We start from the raw sequence: 17,270 nt of genomic DNA, 5'->3' as shown, positions 1-17,270 counted from the left end.
AGTCTCATTCACATGCAGTGGAAAATTGCTGCTGTCTTGAAGCCCCCACCCCGCTGTGCATATCAGGCAGGTTGACATTAGCAAGCTGCTGGGAACAGCGCTCAGGCACGAGGGCAGGTGCTCTGTCTCTGTCTCCACAACTGCTCTGCAGCAGAGGAAACAGAGGCGTCTGATGCTACAAGCCATGCTGGGGGGGCACCACAGGCAGGTCTCAGACAATACGGTATTGTGTAGCTGACATTTATGCATAAGCATACTGAGAATAGGTACTGCCATTTGCCAAGTGGCAGGCCAGTGGTTACAGTGTTGTATAGAGCACATAAAAGAAACACATTCCTGCATCCATCTATATTTAGCAAGGAAATTTTTGTCAGCTTGATTATTTCTCCACCATCATTACACCAATTGGAGTTGCATTGTGCATCATTGTGCGGCCCGATTAGTCACGTTTACAGCTAAGCATAACTTGTAATTGTTGTGCTTCTGGGGAATGAGTAACAGGTTAAGGGATGAAGAATGCCCCCAGAAAACCTTTGCTATACTCATCTGTTGGTGTTCACGCTTCTCTTTTGTTGCCTGCTGGATTGGATGATTGCACTCTCTCCAAATAACAACGAAGAAACAACACTTACTGGCCATGTTTATAGTGTATTCATTTTACACCTTCAGGAGCATCAGAAGCGTCTGGCAGATCCATACACTGTCACAAGTTTGGAACCTCTTTCTCATGTTGGTCACTAGTTTGGTAAGATTTTGCTGTTGGATGGCATCCCACTTCTCAAAGAGGAGTTGTTTAAGGGCAACTACTATGGTTGTGTTGGTCACTTTAGCACGTACAGCATGTCCAAACTCATGTTTGTACTTTCAGATTATTCTATCCCTGTCAGGGAGAGAAATGCCATTATGGGGGATGATGGTCTTAGTTCCAAGCGTCTGGAGATGCAGAATCACGTTCCAAAATGTCTGCATATCAGTTAAGCACCAAACAGGTGCCGGTAATGCACCTACGAGTTCCACACAGCCGACAACACATGAAACAACGCCATCAGAAGAACATTGCTGGGAATTTTGGTGCATTTTTGTGGAAAATTACCAATTCAACTTTTAGTTTTACCTCATTGCAATGATTAAGCAGGTATTCCAATAATGTAAGTTTTTCATTCAATACCAGCATTAAAACATACATTTTCACCACAGCGTGGTTTAACATGTTTCACAAAATGGATTATGATAGTTTTGTGTAAATTATTGATCACTGATTATTACTTCGATATTATTGATAAATACATATAGAAGGTAAACATGCACAACTCCTACAGAGTCAACTCAATCTGTTGGTTTCCTTATATAGGCTATTATGAATTGGCCTTCATTATGTTTTCCCCTCTGTCTGTAAAGCGTCTTGAGATGGCATTGCCGTGATTTGACGCTATATAAATAAAGTTGAATTTAATTGAATTGAATTGAGTCAGTTTACTGAAAAGAAATAAAAACAGAATGCAATGACTTTCAATGATAAAAATATTTTGGAAATGAAGAGACCTGTTGTAGTTTTCAAAATGAAATTTTTCCGTTCTTGCTTTATAAAGGATTTCAATTGGTCAACAGCTGCGAACCACTGTCTCATACTTTTTTTTTTTTTTTGCTTTCTAATGCACAAGATGTTCTCACAGAGGAACAGAGGAGAAATCTGGACTGCAGGCAGGTCAGTTTATCCTGACTCTTTTACCAATGAGCCTCGCTGCTGTAACACATGCAGAAACATGTTTTAGCATCGTCTTGAGGACAAAAGCTTTCCTGAAAAAGAACAAAACCACTGAGTAATCTGGATGGCACCCACACCATCTGCACTAATGCACCAGCACGCTGTCCTGGATGTTGGCCTTTGAGCTGCGCATTTTCTCTTTTACCGATTCATGCTTTCAAAGTCTGTGTTTAATGTGGTGTTTTGAGAGAAGAATATGGTTTAAGACAGATGATCTTTTCAGTGTAGCATTCGCTAAAAGGGTGCTGACAACCTTTAACATCGGCATATTTAAATATTTAGACATGTTTAAATGTTTTAGCAGATGCTTTGTCAGTGACACTGACAGCTACTTGGCAGGTAACTTCAGTCCACCATCAAAGGGACTATATAACCATTATGCACAATTATATAACACCCAAACTAAACAATCACTTACTTTGGTCTGGAAATGGAGAATGTACTTTAGCTTTGGAAAGCTACTCTCTTTCCTTGGCTCGCCTGATTTGCAATAGCTTTATTGAAATGAGCTTCATTTGTGATTGGCCCTATGCTATCTCACTTATGTATGCAGGCTTCATAGTGCAGACGGGAACAAAATGACTGTGAAATACCAGCCTTTTAATCCGTGGGTGCAAACAATAAAACTGCATGGTCTATCTGTTTCAAACGGGAAAACGGACCAGCATTTCCCCTCGGTTTTGTTCTTCATTTTCTGTGCTCGTCTGTAGATGCTGTCATCATCTGACACACATGTTGCTGAATTCGCAATGTGGATGTGTTTTTGTAATGAAAGAAAAAAGTGTTCTCTCACAAGTGCGAGCAAATTGCACATATACAGCGCAGGGTTGCTACATCAATCACAACACCTCATCTTCAGTACCTCACAGATAAAATCTGATTTATACCCAGCAACAGATCACCTCACAGCTCTTTCTTTGAGACAGTGGTACGACTGCAAATTGAAACATGAAAAACACACCCGAACTCCTGCTACAAGGTGAATAACAGCATCTTGGTAAAGACATTAGACTAAAGCATCATATAGTATGTCACATCTCCAGATTTGTTTTCTTCACACAACAAATCCTCGATTTGTGTTTCAATGTTTATTTTCCCTCATTTTCAAATGATTTTGTTCTTTAAATATGAAATAAAACATAAATGTTGTGAAGGTACTGAAGCTGTGCCAGGTTATTTGAGTTTATGTGCTTTAAAAATAATATGGGATTGGTCTCAGAATATTAATAATATCAAAATATTATACTACTATCACCCAAGGGACAGCTCACTTAAGAATATTGCCTTGAATCATTGGCATAATTGGTTTCCCCCAGTCTCACTTTGATGTAAATAACATTAACAATTTTCCAGTCATTTTGCATTGATCCTCCTCTGCGGAATTGTGCCTCAAGAAGCTGCTGGAAATTGAAAGTCTTAAACTGAAGATGTGAAGCATGCATTTCATTCAACTTGTCAGAAAAAAACTGCTCCACCTGAAAGATGCAACATTATTGGGATTGATTCTGCACCTTGCCAGCAGCAATTTCTGTCCACCATCTGCTGACAGAAACGAGTGCATGGAATAGTATACATCGACATGCATGTGCGTTATGTTTGATGCAATGCAGAGTCGAGCAGTTACATTTCAAACCTGCCCTGTGACACTCCAAAACACTCTGTCGCTGCTTGCTTTAAAAGCAGCAATTTTCATAAATCTGCTCTGCTTTTGCAATTTGACATTTGCTGAGTGATTGCCGTGTTTTTGTGCCGCTCTGCGTGACCTTCGACACACAGATTTTACAGTTTATTGTTTCAACTTGCACTCCAAGTTGAGCATCTCCAGTAGAACGAATTCTATAGTTTACATTGGAAAGCGTTGCTTGGCAAGGTGTTTTTCTGTTTGTCCTCCCTCCTGCTTTGTCAGCTCCATCTGAACAGCTAATGAGCTGTAGCTCAACATATAAAGAACATTACAGCTGTTAGATATGGTCATTGTAGGATTTAGAGTGTGTGTAAAAACCGAGCTGGCAGCATATGCAGAGCATACACAGTAAAATAATCAATGTTTACCACACTGTGCTGCAGTGTTGAGTTTTCTTACAGAAGCAATCAATTTAGCTAATCAATTATCATGACAGCCTCTTTCTCTTTGCATAAGACAGGCAGTTCATAAATCACTGACAGGTGGTATCACCGCAAACAAAGACAAGCTGAAGTGTGACAGCAAAAAGCACTGGAAAGCATGTCTTTGATCATTCTAGATCACTAGATGATAAAGCGCATGTTTGGCTTTCATATTCAGGTGTTTGAAGATAATTAAAGCAGCTTTTTACATGGAGAGCAAAATAATCTAAAGTTCCCACAAGTTCTATTCTCTGCCTTTTGGCTGATCACATCACACTGCCAAATCCTTCTGCCTCTCAGCCTTGGCATGCAATATTGTAGCATTATAAAATACCCTGAGCATAGTAGAGATTAGGTGGGGTGAAAAGAGATAAAGAAGCCAGAGGTCCTCTTAGATTACACACAGGTTTTAGCATGTGACATTCTTCCCTGTAGCTGTTTTAAGCCTGGATATGTAATGCTGTATAACTGTTCACCTCATTATCTGAACAGAGACACATCCATATCTTAGCTTTAGTAAGATGATGCTTATAGTCTCTGCGCTGTCTGCAACCAGATGTTCATTACTGTCTCATATTGCTGCAGTTTGTCCACAAAGTGATGCAGAAGGCAGAGTGGAGACAGTCTCTTGGGTTTTCAAAGTGTGAAGATTTTGAAACCTAAAGATTTCACACACACACACAAAAAAAAAAAAAAAACAATACTAGCAGCAAGCATGGTTGGAATTTTAAAAACATAATCTTCATGTTTGACCCAGTTGTGTCAGTCCCATAGAGCTTAAACTATTGTCTGCTCAGTCTGAATCCATTAGCTGATTTTTCTGCACAGCGAATTAGAGGGCGGAATGCTTGTAATCAGATCAATGGGTGTGAATTATTGCACAGCACAGATGCCATTATAGCACATGAGCTGGCTAAACTTTACCAAACTGAATGGTCCAAGTAGCTTGGTTGTGACAGAGTGATTAATGTAGTTTTCAGGAGTTATGTGTAGCATCATGTAAATGAATGTTGCAGAGTTACGAGTGCTCCCATGTGGGGTTCTTGCTCAAGACTGGGTGGAAACTAAATTTAAGATTCACTTTAAAGGCTCTACACCACTGTTTCCTCACTGTCAACGCAGATCGTAAAAGAGATTACCATGAAATAAGGAGTGACTCACCTTTTTCAAACAGCACAGCAACTTAAAGGATGTTACGTTGATGTAAATATACCACGTCGGAGATGTTTTAAGCTCAAAGCAACTGGCATTAATTGATACATTACAAAATAATAATGTAACATACAGTTCTTCTGACATACCAACAGTTGGCTAGACTGCATAGTGACATATGTAATTCACACACATGTCTTGTAGAAACATTTGCTGGCTGCAAAGAAATTAAAATATTAACAGCATGATTTCCCCCCCCCCTGATAAATAAGGCCATAAAAACTGCTTCGTTACTTTTTGAAGAAATGCAGATGGCGACAAGAGATTAGAGGACCTGCTAACAGTTTATTGAAAACATTTGTGGGATTCGCCATAAACCGACATATTGATTTTCATAAAGCAACAATAAAGTGGAATATAAAGTACATCCAAGCATCCCCCAGCTCTAACAGCATCAAAGCTGATGAGATTTGATGGAGCTGTTCATTTTAAGGTTTTATTATCTTCCTCGTAATTTGGCATTTTCAGTAGGCAGCCACAACCCCCGCTGTTTAGCACCTGAGTGTTAACGCCACACACGGTTAACAAAGCAAGTCATCATTTTCATTAGAGAAGCCACTTGAGCTAATCATGGAGCGCTGTTGTGGAGTGATTATGTCAAAAACATAAAGTGTCCTTGTGACGTCAAGGTACTGTGTTGGAAATTAGGCAGCTGCAGTAACTTCAGCAGACACACACTTATGATAGAGGTCATTTTTGTCATTAAGAGCATGGAGCCAAAGCTTTTTATCCTGGCACTGAATATGGCCGCTCCATAAAACGGATTCAGAGCCAACGGGCAATCATGTCCTTTAAGTCCATTAAACATTAACCATTGAGCAGGCTTGTGGTTGTCTTTTTGACAACAGCCTTAGATTGAGCACATTCCAGGTTCACATATAGTTGTGCCCACAGGCAGTGAGACAGGGGCGTCAGATATTATCTCATGATGATGCAACAGCCTTTGCTGGTCTATAGAGCCATCTGAACCTGCCTGTGGGCTTCAGCTGCCTCAACAGTCTACTGCTGAGTTCTTATTTATATTCCCAAAAGGAAAGCTTTTGTGTTACACTTTAAAATTTACAGCTGTCAGGAGATCACAGACAGGCATGACACAAACAGTGTTGTATTGGTTATTTATAATATTTATGTATCCTTAGTGAGGTCTGGAATGTATATAGTAACACACAATGGATAGTGGATTAGATTAGATCAGTGGTGTGACTTTTCTATAATAATCAGACAGAAAACCAAATAGAAGTGCATGAAGTGTCAGCACAATAAGGAGATCACTACAATGTATAAAAAAAGAATCATGTTCAAAACACCTGAAGAACAACATCTTTTCAAGCCAGATAAAAGTATTCAAGTGGGGAAAAAAAAAGTCACATCACAGCGATCTTCTTTGCATGTATTTCACACGTAGGGCCAAAAGAAAAACCCTTCTTTTCCTTCCCTTCCCATCCGTCTGATCTTCCAGTTAAGAGGGCATGTAATGATGAAGACATTCCACTGGCTCCCAGCCTGCCTTAGATCCAGCTCCGTCAGCTTTAACATCCTTCCTTTACCGCCGCCACTCTCAGACGGTGATGGCAATGGTTGCCAAGTAGCTTTTCCCGGAGCTCCTACCATCGAATCAAGACAAGCGTGAAAGGAACTGAAGCCTGCTTTGTGTTTGCGCTCACAGATGGCTAACAGGGAGTGGGAGACTTCTGATCAGGAAAGTAGACAGAGTGCAGGTCACCAGCAGACTTATGGAAGCTGAACACTATGGTTGTGAGTCAGATCTGTACTCAGTTTGGATGTGGGTGCAGTGCCTTGAGGCCAAGCGAGCACTGCCTCTGTGGTTCCCCGTGCCACTTCATGACAATTCACCATGAATAGATGTGACTGCATACACTCCAGAGCCAAAAGTTCCTCTCTATGCTTTTTGTCACCTCTGTCTGGTCTTACAACAAGGCCAGAGTGCCTTCTAAATCCAGGTGACGATGCTGACATGCCACAGTGTTGCAGACAAGCAGGGCATTCGTGTCTTGTTCACTATTTCCTTCAAAGTTCAACGTTGCAAACATGAACATTTAGAAGAAATATGATTACACCGCAGAAACCTTAAAGCTATTTGGTAAAACTTGTGTCAGCATATAGCATAGGCTTGTTAAAACTGTGCTTTAAAAACCTTATAGTGTCTAGTTTCTGTTCTTTCAGGGTTTTATCAAACAAAGAATCACTGTTCCTCTGACAAGTGTTTTCTTTCGTTTCCTGGGCAGCACAATCTCTTTGATGTCTTTTGTGTCCACAATTTGGCCTACAGTTTTCAGCACATAATAACTGCCAGTGCTCCTGCAGGGGTGAGATATGACAGTGAAGAGTGGAAAGAAGAAGAAGTGTTTATTTGATCAGCGAGTTCTTTTAAGCTCAGATTCAGGCTCTGTCCAAGATTTTGGATCTTCACTTCACACAGCAGATAAGGAGAAGAAAATACACAAATACCATGTCTGCAGACTTCTATTATACAGTGCTAGATTGAACTTTACAAACCAAATCGATGAGTTGAAAGCTTGTTGAAGGTTTTGCAGCATTCATAAAAAAGATTAGCATCATTAAACCCTGATTATAGACAATTAAAGTCTATTCAGTATCAGCCGCAAAAGCTAAAGAATATTTCCTATCACCTTTTGCATTTGAGCTGAAAAATGCAAATAGACTTTATTAGTCAGAAATTTGTCTTTCCATTCATTTACATTATTTATTTCTGTGACTTATTCATTTATTTATTTATTTATACAATTTTTTTTAGACCTGCTTGTGTCTCATGCCTAAGTCCTCCACCTCTCTATGTTCCTGTATCCTGTTTCCTTGTCCCCAATTTTCTTTCACATTTTATGTTCAAATGTCAAGCAGCAGCTGCCAGTGCCTTGCCATTGCAGTCTGTGCTCATAAATCTGCGCTAATTCTCCACCTCTCTTCCATACTGTATAAATCTCCGTGCACACATGAGCACTGGTCCTTTTGATGAATGGGTAAGAGAAAGCACTGGGTGCCAAGCGAACTCCAGTAGGGTCTGCAATGCACACAAACACAGACAGAAGAACTGCAGTGGTATTACAGGAAGCAGCTGAATGTCCTTCTATTTATTTAGGGATTCTTAATAATTTCTCCCTGCTGAAATTCCACACATGTGGCAAAGCTCATTTATGTTTGTTTTGCTTCGATTCCAGACCTTTTGCTTTTTTATCTTTAAGGTCAGGGATGAAGTTGTCACCAAGACTCGTTTTTTTCCAATTTAGGATGAAAAATAAAATCTGACCATTAAACAACAAAACCCACATTAACAAATAATTATTTTAAAGACGAGAATGATGAAGATTACTGAGTGGAAAAGATTGGGATAGCAAAGGTAGCTGTTGTATTGTGCTTCATTAATACAAGTTGCCTCAGTAGGCTCAGTTGATCTCCATGTCAACACACATTATCAAGTCAATCATGCAGCTTGACTTCTTGCTGGGGAACCAATCATAATTGATCTTTTTCTATTACCACGGACACAAAAAAAAGAAAAAGAAAAAAGGACAACGAACATCCCTCTGGCTTGTCAGAGGTGCCAGGAAGTCTCCTTCATACAGACATCTTGATGACATAGTCCTTCGGCACAGAACATGTGTCCATCATTTTTAACACCAAATGAAACTGTAACAGATGACACGTGTCATTAAAATGCCTGTTATGGCACCTCTTTACTGAAGCTCTCACTGTCAGTCCCATTTGACGCTTTGCAGGGGGAGGACCCAATAGCGGGTCAGTCTCAAACTGGCAGATCTGAGGACATCTGACTCGACTTGAGAAAGCAACAAAATGAAAGTTTTTATAGCAGCATTAACAAGTCAAGGCCTGCGGAGTAATTCTACTCAAATGATTACCTGAGTTGTCTCTCAATGTACCACCTGAGTGGGTTCCAGAGGAAAGTTTGCAACAAAGAAATCTGAGACTACTGGGATGGTACAAATGGATGACCTCTGTGCTCAGGCACCTCTGTGGGCTCAGTGTGCCAGTCTAAATCAGGAGAGCCAAACAGAAAGAGCCGTTTATTTATTTCATTTTTTTTTCTTTCTTTTCATATCAATGCTGCTGCACAAACCACAGGCACAAAGGTCTCCCACAACTCCAGATGGCCAGTGTGTCCTTGAGTGGTCACAGAATAAAAGTTAAAGAAGTAGGCTTTCAGAAAGACTCATTCTTCTATAAAAAAAAAAAAAAAGAAAAAAAGAAAAATAATGGAGCATTAGCTGGGGAAGTGAATGAGAACTTTTTTTTTTTTACTACAGCTACTAAAAGGTACAAGTGGAGCTTTGACCTAAATGCCAACTTTGATACTGACATGATAACATGTACAGGGTTACATGATTAGCTTGCTTATTAGTCCTGAACAGTACGAACCGGCGAGGCGGATGATAATGTCTTTAGTTGATGAGATATCTGGACATGAACCAAAAGACGTCAGCAGGAAACAAAAGCAAAAAGAAATAAGGGAATTTTTAGAACAGCAATTAAATGACAAAACCATAAAATAGATTTGCAACTTTTTTTCTTAAAAGATTGAAAACATAAAGATTCCACAACTAAATAGCTACCAAGGTAACAAGGCTTTTAAAAGGTTAGAGAATGATGAATGTGTGAACGAATGCCATATAAATAGACGCACCTATTTGTACAAGATTATCACAATTATTCACCAAGTTCTTTTTCCGCTACCACCTTTTTCCTCCTTTTCTTTCCTCTGACATCAGTAGGTATAAAATGCCACCTGCCAATTAGGTCTTACTCTGCACACAGCTGATGGGAGTGATGTAGAGATATGGGATGCTGGAGCAGAGACGGTGGGAGGTGCACGGTGGCAGGGGTAAAATATGAGTGTTTTGCCAATCCCGCTGACATGTAGCCACCTGCTCCCCCACCCCCCCTCCCACGTGCCACTGTAATTCACAGAGCAATGCTACATCTTCTGCGACAGGCCCAGTAAATCTCTCACTGTTTTTACTGTTGAAATTCTTAGTCATAGCTTATCTTTAGCAATCCTCCCTGGGCAGGCAGTGGAAGCATATTGTAAAGACCACGCGGAGCACTCTAAGACCTGGTGGAGTTTGGACGCAAGTATTAAAGCAGTTCTGTGTGCTGACATCTATGCCCCAAATAAACAGTAACAGTCACTACACTGTAGAGTCTGTAAGTTAGCATTGTAAGGAAAAAAAAACAAAACAAAAACGGTATCAGCAGCAGTAATCTAATTATCCTGACACTGAGTGAAGGGCACATAAGGGATTACGAGGGTTAAGTACTGCATTCCATTAGTGGTTTGTCACTTATCAACTCAGTTCATTATCTATAATTATTCAAACAGCAACTGAAAAGTCTAGACAAGGCCGTCTAGATTGGAAGAAAACAGCATTTTGCATTATATCTGGTGTTTTGGACCTGTTAGAAAGCCTCATTTACATTAACAGGAATTCACTAAATGGTTGCACGATGCAAAGAGGAGATCAGGATCAAGCTGATCAGTCCTGCAAGGTTTTATCTGTGCATGGACAATGCCTTAAAGGCGTTTTGCAAGGGAAGAGGGGTCTTCTTAATAAATAATGTAAAAAAAAAAAAATATCCCTATTAATTTATTCTGGTACTCTAAACACCCTTTGGGCAGGATGTCATGTGGCAGATGTTTATCGCGCTTGTGTGTTTTGACAATCCACTTGCATGCACATCAGCGTCTTGATGTGGCCTTCTTCGTGTGCGCTGCTTGCTTCAAGTTCGCGTTAGCTCGACACAGGTGAAGACCGTGTGTGGGCTGCTGTCACCTAGCCTCCATCACTCCTCCTCTGCTGCCTCTCCCCGAATATCACGGCTGTTTCGTGTCATTCATTAATGGATGCCCCAGGGCCAACAATAGCTCACTACAGCCTTTTATTGCTGTCACTTCGCTCTCAGAGCCGTCAAGGTCAAATCTACTTCACTGTCGTTCACCTGTCACATTCAGCCTGCTGACATTTGTGTTATGGGGAACAAGAGAGAATGTGTGTGTGTGCCTAAAATTGAGGAAGAGAGTAAAAGAGGGAAAGGAAAGAGACAGAATGACAGGGAGAAGGAAAATAATAAAATGTCAGGAGAGCTGCCATGTGAACAGATGTAGTCTGTTCTCTGTCCTTGATTAACCCTGATGAGTGTCACTCATGTGAGAGAAAAAAAATATGTTAGTAAAAATTTAAGGACAATCTGTTTCCTTGAGAGTAATCTTTTTAATTGGAACTTTTTTTTTTTTTTTTTTAGAGAACTGATTAGCTTTCAAATAAAGATGAAGATCTGATAAGATTAAAATGTGAATTTATCAATCATTATTGATCATCTATCTCTAATGATAGACTTTATTGTTCAGTAGCTCCAACTGGTATTATTTTGGTGCATGGTTTGTCCCTTCGATCACGTTAAACAGGTTCACATTCCCACTGTAGGCTTAAAGCATATGCACTGCTCTTGTGCATATGCTTGAACTTCCTAAGTTGTGCAGTTTTATTCAGTGACTTACACGTTGATAACAAAAAGCAAGAGTAGAATTTCCAGCCTTTACAGAAAAACAAGCGGGTTTAGTGGTCCAAAAATTTATTCACACCCTTTCATTAAAGAAAAGGCTGAATTTACAACAATTCCTCAAATATCTGGAGAGTTAAAAAAAGGAAAAATGACCAAAAATTTGCTAAATTATAATTTGGTGATATAAGACACCGTTTTGTCATTTAACTGCGTTGAAAAAAACAAAGTGCTCATCTTCCCATCTGCTTCCTACTAAATGTTGCTGATGACTCTCTATAGGTATGTTTGATAACGGTTGGTATTGTAATTGTTATTTTATTAATTCATTTACTTTTTTTTTACTTTTATTTTTTCTTTTTTTTGTCTGTTTTTGAATATTGTCACTATCCTACTTATGTCTTGTTGTATTTTTTCAGTACTTTATATTGTTTTGCAAATACTGTAACTTTAGCAGCTTAGACACGCCTTTCTTTTCTCTCTCTCTCTTTTTCCTCCTTTCATTTCTTCTTTTTTTTCCCTCTTTCCCTGCCAGGTCCAGCTCGGCCATATCAAGACTGACGATGATTGCAAAATGAAAAAAGGAAAAAAAAAAAAATTAATGATCATGATAATAAAAATATTCGGATTATCAAGGGCAGCTATATACATGAGATGTCTCCCTTGACAGAGCAAATCTGTCTGACAAAAATATGACACGCAGATTGCTGCTCTGTATGCTGAGATGCTGGACAGGACAGGTTAAAAAAAAAACAAAAAAAAAACAAAAAAAAAACCTACCAAATCATTCCTGGACAAATAAGAACACTTTTCTGATGAACAGTGGGACAAAATACCTTTCAACAGGTGCAGAAGTCAGACTAAGACATACAGAAAACATCTGACTGGAGTGGAAACATTAAAGGATTGTTTAGCATAATATTAGTTTAGGAATGATGTAACACTTATCAGTTTATAATAATTGTTTGCTTTAAGATAATTTTCTAGTTGAACCAGAGTCAGAAAAAAATGTAATCTAATGTGAGAATGGAAAATTACTTTTGGCAATTCAGCTTATTTCACAGGCAGCTGCATTTTTCCTTCTGTAATGGGAGAGTATGAATAAATTTCAGGACGAATGTATACTGTATTTTATTGTACTGATGAGGATGAACCTTTAAAAAACTAAACAATTTAAATGAAATGAAAATGTATAAAAAGTCAGATAATCTACTAAACCATTAGTTGATTAACTGCATTAGATTTAGCCCCTTAACCATGAAACTATTAAACAAATGGATATAAATGGACTGCAATGGAATAAGACCAAAATAGTGAATAAAGTGAGACTGAAAACGTTAACTCTTGTGTAATATGCATTTCGCTGAGCCAAGAACTTACAAGGGAATATTCTGATATCTTCTAGGCCTGACAGGAGCAATTGTGAGGGAATTTCTATTAAAGCTTTCTTTATAATGCCTGGACATAGCCACAGGCTGTGGAGGTTCCCTGGTTCCACACAATACAGAAACCAAACTATCAGATCTAGCAAAGCACCAAGAACAGAAATCATCTCTACAACCAGGGACCTTACACTTCTCTACTATTGTTTTCCTTCTTCACACCATGATGCCAAAACCTCACAGTTAGTATAGTTTAGACCATATTTTCAGAAAAATAACTTCTATTTTAACACAAAGTGCAATGCGGTGCTACCGTATCAATGTCAAAACAGTAAAAAACTTAATTTTTATTCTATTTTTGGTCCAAACTCAGATCCAAAATGCACAAGAAATCAAATGTAATGAAAACATGTTAAAAACCTTTCATGTAACACAACACAAAATTAACCTTCCAAATTGACTCTAATAAGGTTCATTATAGGGGTTTTCAACCTGTACCCTATTTTCCTTTGATTTTGCATAATAAATATTAATAAGGACTAAAATTTCTGTTGTTGGACTCATACTGAGTAAAACCAGCACGGCAGGCTACTGTTTACTGTAACAGCTTCAGTGTAATAAGGAGTAATCACCCATGGCAAAGTAGACGTGTTTGTATTCGAAACACATGGACTCAGATTGTTATTATAAATTGCAAGTAACATTATGGAAATGGTCTCTACAAAAATACACCCTTTTTCTTGTGTTTTGTCTCTTTCAGTCTCAGTCGCACCGTTTCTTATTTGCAAAATCATTATGTGATGCTTCCTTAAGGAGAAGTCCCAGATTCTTAACAGACCATTTCATTTACTGATAGCTTAGAGACAGAGGAGCTCCTAGCATTAATTTATTTCCACAAGGACCGAACATTTAGCGTATTTTTAAAGTTTGTATGAAGCCTTTGAATATGATGGTCGACCCAATTTATTTCAGCCAAAGTATACAGAGGAGCCGCTTCTAAAAAATTATAGGGAAGATGAGGGAAGAGAACCACAGCCTGAGGAGGATTGACTTTTGCAAAATTACCTCTTCTCAGTATGAAGCAGGTCTCTCTGATCTTGAACAGCATTTTTTTTTTTTTTTTTTTTTTTCAAAAATAGGGTCTGGTGAGGGATTTCTCCTCCTGTTTGACTGGCAGTAATCATCACACTCAAAATGCTCACTGAGAACATTTTGGTCTGCAAGGTGTGTGCAAAGTGTGCAGGCAGGAGGGGTTTTCACGAAACTGAAGCACTGCCAGCCACAACTTTATTGTGTCCCATACCTCCCCCCTTTGGGAAGTCTGTAAAAGCCACATAGTTTGTAGCTTTTACATTTATTTGCTACAGTTTGGAAAAACATGAATCATTTTGAAAAAACTCCATTTGTATTCAAACCCTGTAAGGTCCATTTCTCCCTGGCTAGCTGCCTCTCTTCTCTTGGTTACATATAGATTGTTGTCTTCCTGTATCAGTCTGAAATATTTCAAGAGAGGAATTTTTTTTCCTCCTAACATAAGCTGTTTATACATTTCTAATGACTATTTGTGAAGGCAGATGTGTAATAGCTCTGGGCTGCATCACTTCACATGACACAACCTGCCTGTGTTCTGAGGTCACCCAGAATTATAAGAGTTGCCTTGTTTATTTGTTTTAATCCCTCTTAGGAAAACCAGGAAAGGATTTGAAATTTTTCATTACTGCAGACATTTATAAGAAAATCCTGTGAATTCCTTTTTTCTTTCCCACCAGGATAACATGGTCAGTTTTGCAGTCGTAATCAAATAATTGTTTTACTCATTTGTGCTGCATGGCTCATTACCCTTGCTTTCCACACTCCCTATCTTGTAGGCCCCATGACAAGCAAGCCTGAGAGAGAGCCTCTCTGTGTAATTTCACACTCATAACAGAAAAAAACACTCTAATAGCAGGCACAACAATTTGGAGTTTACAAGTACAGAGTATTACTGTTTAAAGTGACATTTAGGCTTGTCATGCCGCTTGGAAGGGGAGGTTTCTTCTCTCTTAAGACTGACTTCATCCCTTGTCTCATGAACGTCAGAGCTGATGACTGAACTAAGGCCCCGGGGGGGCAAGTATTGTATCAGCCAGTATATCTGAAAGTTGGTTAAACTGTTCTCACAGAACATCAGCAAATACTGCAGCAGGAGGAACTTTGGACGTAACTTGAGATAGCAAACTTGCACAATCTTCAGGACAGGCTGACAGCCAATTATCAAAATTTTTTTTTCCTCCACAAAATTTCTTTTGTACATCCTCCATTCCAATTCTGGACTTGAAAAGGAGACCATTTTTCCAGACAGTGATTTCTTCCAATATCTCATCTCCTGGTGTCTGTTGTGTTTTAACAGCTAGGCGGGCACTCCCATGGGGTTACAGTCTTGCAAGCCTTGCAACTCCTGCGTACAAAGTAAGGAGGAATGCAGACAGGCTGCTGGTTGCCATTGTGTGTGTGAGGATTGGAGATATTGCTCTGACCGCTGCTGTGACATCTGCTGCCAGATGTGTGTGGACGTGTGTTCTGGCTTGTGTTCAGGAGACTGCAGCTATACCTTCTGTACTCTCTGCCTCAGCCTGGCACAGACATGTATCTTACTTTTTACCACCCAGCAAAGAGAAACATCAGAGGCTCAGTGTAAGTGTAACGGTAATGCAGCTGTTATAGAAATTACCTTGCGCCTAACATTAATATAACCTGAATGTGTTTGATCTGTTTTAGAAGCTGTGATGGCTCGGGAACAGCTCACCTACCTGAGTATCTGAGAGGAAAACGTGACCAAGCGACTCCTTGAAATAATTTGCAGATACACCAGGTAAATTAAATTTAGCTACACAGCATTTGTTTTGTTTTCTCCTGAGTCTTGGCATATGCTCTGGGATTTATACACTGCTGGTTCCTTTGTTTTACGAAAGAAGAGATTAATGGAAGTTTCAGCTGTGCTGTAACTAATGGAAAGATTTTTCAATCGAGCTATTTAATCCACGTTGACCTCAAAAACTTTCTATCCTCAATACTATTGAACTGATCCAGTTATGACTATTGTTAACTTCCAAGTGGATTTTTGAGATATGGTTGCATTTCATTTGGTAAGGGACTCCTCAACTCTGGCACGTTTCATTTAACAATTTTTTTAACAAGAAAAACAAAAAATTTTAAAGGTTCAAAACAAAAATGAAAATAAAAGTCATTATAAGTTTCCAATTGACCCGTGTGGTTAAAGTAAAGCACTTGGAGTCCATTCAGTACTCATCTCAGTTTGTCGTTTTGACTTTGAGGTTGGTGCTTGTATCTTAAAAAAAAAAAAGTTTATTTTATATGATGCACTGAATCCAAATGGACATCTTGCTCCACCTTGAAGGACCGGTTTTTTCCTCACATGCATAAAACAAAGCTCTACGTGCATTATAAAAGCGTCATATTCTTTTGAGATAACAAACATTTTTCTGTGAAAATGGAAGCCAAATACTTGCCTGGAGAAAGCAGAAAGGTTTCCTCTGCAGCTGAGACTCACAGTGGAAGGAAAACAAAAATGTCTTTTATGTTTTTGCTAGACTTATGTTTCAAAGATGCTATTTATCTGTGGCCTTGCCTGTGATGTGCTATTTCACTTTAAGTAAATATTATCCACTCAAACTCCTACTTAAAATCTGATGAGAGAAGAAAAAAAATGGCTAATTTGATTTAATTTGAAATTGAACCCACCAAACTAAAAATAAATTATTCAAACAATTGAAAAGTCAATAAATTTAAGATTCAAAATGATAAGAAAAATTAGCCATTCCCTGGCTGGGAGCGAGTCCGTTGAAGATACGGATTAACAGATTTCAGACCCAGTAAACGACACACACACACACACACAGCTCAAACAGAACCCCATTTAAGCAAGTGACACAGTTTAGATGTAAAGTCACAAATGCATGTGGAAGATACCAAATATTGTATTTGCCCTCCAGCTTTGGACAAAGTTATCAGCATTGTTAAATGTACAATTTACATTCTCATGGTGGGCATGTGCAGAGGTTCAGCCAAGATGTTAGTCTGGCAAAACCAAGTCAGTGTGGAGGGAACTGTAGTCCCAGCAGTGTACAGGTGTAGCCATTAATTCCAGCTGTCGCTGGTAAAAGTTTTTAAACTGTGAGGTGAAAAATGAGGCACATATTGGTGGTTATCCTAAACTCTTTCATTGCAGCTCTGCACAGATTCATTCTACTGAG

Source organism: Telmatherina bonti (assembly GCF_933228915.1).
Source record: "Telmatherina bonti genome assembly, chromosome: 14".
Lineage (NCBI taxonomy): Eukaryota > Metazoa > Chordata > Actinopteri > Atheriniformes > Telmatherinidae > Telmatherina > Telmatherina bonti.
The sequence above is the reverse complement of the archived record's forward strand: the minus strand, read 5'-3'. Positions refer to the sequence as shown.